Source organism: Silene latifolia, chromosome 6 (genome assembly GCF_048544455.1).
Source record: "Silene latifolia isolate original U9 population chromosome 6, ASM4854445v1, whole genome shotgun sequence".
Lineage (NCBI taxonomy): Eukaryota > Viridiplantae > Streptophyta > Magnoliopsida > Caryophyllales > Caryophyllaceae > Silene > Silene latifolia.
In genome coordinates this window covers 66361051-66365124 of record NC_133531.1, presented here as the reverse complement: position 1 = coordinate 66365124, position 4074 = coordinate 66361051, and the positions used below count along the sequence as shown (strand labels likewise).

Genomic DNA, 4074 nt, shown 5'->3' with positions numbered 1-4074 from the left:
TAGACTCTGACAAACTCAGCGCCACTTTGGCCATCACCCTAACATAACACCTAACCTGATCCTGCTTTATTAACTGCTCCCCATTCAACCGGAAATTATTGAATGGTTCATAACAGGCCATCCCGGAAATAGGTGATAATTTAAAACAGACAAACTCACGTCAACCAAAGGTTGAGTAGGGATATAATAAAGTACTAAATAAATAAATGCATAAATGAAGTATTGCGTAAGTATAAGATAGAACAATAGAAAGGATCAAATGAATATAACCACTGCATCTGTAATAAACATACTGAGTGATGGTCTCTCGTTTCATACAGGCCAACCGTCACCCCTTTTAGCAAGTATGGCACAACTCTCTGGCAATGTGCACATACCAAATGGTACACTTCCTGTCATTGTACCAATACTCATATACAAACACACCTTCGTATCACCGGCACAGCTCCATGGTACCATGCCCAGCACACAAATCACAATGGCATATCTCCCTGTCACCACTCCTCAATAACATACAATATAATATGCAATAATGATAAAACAATGAATACAAAATGTCATGCATATGATTATAAAAACAATGCTGTAACCACACTCCCATAATACGCCTAAGTCGATCGACCACAGGCATAGGTCGACAGACCCCAACAACCACACGCAGCCATCACGGCTCCCGGACTCCGTTTCAAGCATCATTATACGAAATAACAATAATAGAAGGAACTTAGTTGAGTAGGATATCCCTACCTTATTGGCAAACTCCGCAATATGATGACAAACAAGATCTAAAATCGATCCTCTACGAATCTGTGCCATAATTACAAAAAAATAAGATTGCAATCAATTATCGCACAATACCTTGATAAATGGAACGAATATCTATTATTACTACGATTAGGGTTTGGGTCTCATCTCCAATCACAACTAATAATAGATTAATAACGATAAGCATACTTAAGAATACAATGTATGAATGAAGCGTTCTTATCCCGAAATCGTGTTCTTCCTTCTTCTCCCTTACTCGATCTAAAAGTGTGTGTATTTGAAAGTTTTTGTTTTTAGAACTGACAAAAGAGAATAGGGAATGTCGTAGTTTATGTTATATAGAAATAGGGTTTAAATTATGATAGTCACTGTGTATTGCTGCTATCATCTGAATTGGTCGACCGACACCAACTCATGGTCAGACAACTTGATGTGACTCATATTTGAGCACATTTAGTCCCCGAATTAACCTCGTTCCTATGCTTTATAGCACATATTTGGGTCATTTACTATCTTTAGTTTCCCATTTTGCATATTCTTTGAGGTTTTGTCTCCTTGGTAGGAAAGGATTGCTAACCTTACATTTATGAGGCGAAATGGAGCTAAATGGATTCATCTAATGACCAAGCATCAAAGAGAAGACCAACACTAACGGCCTAAGTAGATAAATAAAGTGAAATGGGCAATGATGAAAAGTTCCTTGCATTCCCAACACGATCCTTGCGGATTGTTAAGAAGCTAAAGAAGAAAATCACTCTGCCCAAGTATCCGAGCGGCCCGAGCACGATCCGAGCATCCCAGAACACCAGGATCTGAGCGGCTTGACCCCAGGAAGAGCAGACCATGCAGCAGGGATCCGAGCGTCTCCTCCAGGATCAGAGCGGATCACAAGGTAGAACAACCCGTGCCACAGCACGGGACAAGCGGATCTAGGCAGGACTAGCAAGGAGGATCCGCGCATTTCCCTCGGGAGTAGCATTTCCTCAAGTTTTCTTAGGATCTTAATTGTCATTTAAGCCCTTAGTAACCCTAATCCTTGTACCTAATCTTTAGTTTAAATACCCCTTTGTACTACCTAGATTATTATCAACTCTTATGCTCTCTTAATCAATTCTTAATCAAATCTTAATACTCTCTTAATTTAGTTATAATACATTTATCAATATTAATCACATCTTAATCTTTCCTTAATTTCTCTATTGTTCTTCCTTTTATTTGGGTAATTAGAAGATTATTTGGGTTTATTTCGAGGATTGACAACCTTCCATCATTCATCAAGTACTTCTATTATTCTTTGCTTTATTATTTGGAATCATCTTCATAGGTATATTTTCTCTTTACCCTTGTTTAATTATTGTTAATCACTTTCATTTATTCATCATGTTTTGCTTTGTTAGTATGATTGACAACCTTATTAGCATGCTAAACTTGATCATGAGAGAGTAGTTCCTAAGCTAGGCTTAATGGGGAATTATGGGAAACAAACATGGGGATTGTTCTATGCTTAATCTAATATGTTTTCATAATTAATTTGCTTGCTTATTGTGATTTCAATTTCTGCACATGTTATGTTTGATGAAATGCGAGCCTATGAATCCTTTCATTTCTTACCCATCTCTTATCCTTTTAATGAGGCTTGTAAGATATAAACCAACTCGAGCCTCATTAGACCATGCATAAAGTTGAATAGGAAGGATTAAGTCGACTTGTAGGTGTTGTACAATCTAATCGATTCGGCTCCGGGACCCAAACCTTCTTAGGGATTGTAAGATATACACTAACTCGATCCCATCACAACAATAAGTGCTTGCATCTAATTGAGAACATGTTTGTATGATCAACTCTCATAAATCCCCTATGAACCAATGACACCCTAGTGCGTTTAATCATTTGTTTACAAACCCCTTTTTAATTGCTTTGCTTTGCTTTCATTAATTTACTCTCATTTTGTTGATTAGGTTAGATTACACATCATCTCAACCTAAATTATGACACCCTAAGACATAGCTATTTACAATTGAGAATCCTACATCAATACCCGTCCCTTGGGATCCGACCTTCACTTACCTCTTTACTAAGAGTAGTTTCTGAAGTTATAAATATTGTTTTGGTTGGTAGCTTTTGACGACGAGTTTTAAACCGGACCAAAAATGGCGCCGTTGCCGGGGACGTTGTTAAATTGATTTGATTTTCATTAATTGTTTTTAGTTGTGTCTTTCTTTACCTTAGGGAAGTCAAACTCCTCAAGGTTGTTCTAACTGTTTTCGAGTTGTTTGATATTTTGCATGACTAGGAGATCACAAGGTAATCCATTACCTACTGATCTTGAAATTGAAAGGACCTTAAGCAACAATAGAAGAGTTGCTAGAGGAACTTCAAGAGTTATAGGTATTGGAGAGATTGTGGACATACAACCAAATAACATTGAGTTTACCAACCCTTTTGCAAGAGAAGGAGAGGACAACCCAATACAAAACCCACCACAAAATCAACCCACAATGCCTAAATTTTCATCACATTCCGTACCAACCGAGGAGAACCTACCAAATGGTACTCCTACACCACCACATTTAACCGGTAATTTCATTGCCAAATCCGCATTCATACAATTAGTTGAGAGAAGTCAATTTGGAGGGATGCCTAGTGAAGACCCTCATTCTATGAAGACTTTTTGTGACTATTGTGATGCGGTTTCTCAAACCGGAGTTACTCAAGACCAAATCCGATGGGTATTATTTCCTTTTTCTTTGATCTGTACCGCAAAGCAATGGTTGAAGAGCCTAGAGAAGGCTACCCTTGGTATTGATTCATGGAAGAAGTTAGCACTTGCTTTCTACAAGAAATTCTATCCTCCGGAGAAGACCAATATGTTGAGAGCCCAAATCACCGGGTTCAAGCAAAGGGATGAAGAATCATTTTATGAGGCATGGGAGAGATTTAAGGACACTTGTCGTTCTTGTTCACACCATGGACTTAGCGACTGGTTCCTTGTGCAACAATTTTGGAACGGTTTATATGAAGACTCCCGCAACATTCTCAATATGGGATCCAATGGGATGTTTACCGAAGTTAATGACAATCAAACATGGGCCAAAATTGAAGAGATGGCGGTTCATAATTCCCAATATAGTAGGCCTCGAAAGGCAACTAGAGGAGGAAAGCATGAGGTAGATTCCATCACTCAATTGGTTGCTCAACTAAATGCTCATATTGACACCATCAAGTTGAAATTTGAGAAGTCCATGGCTAAGCTTGATGAAGCTTCCAAATCACCAAAACAACATGTTAATGCTATGGTGGCATCATCCT

The 4074-nt window shown here is 38.3% G+C and overlaps 1 non-coding gene across 1 annotated transcript; it reads right to left on the bottom strand.

Annotated features, from left to right (window-relative positions):
* Positions 1 to 3632: 3632 nt before the first annotated feature.
* LOC141588905 (small nucleolar RNA R71) lies at positions 3633 to 3739 on the bottom strand. The gene has a single exon (XR_012519871.1). It is a non-coding gene; the product is annotated as a small nucleolar RNA R71 (small nucleolar RNA).
* Between the last annotated feature and the right edge of the window lie 335 nt (positions 3740 to 4074).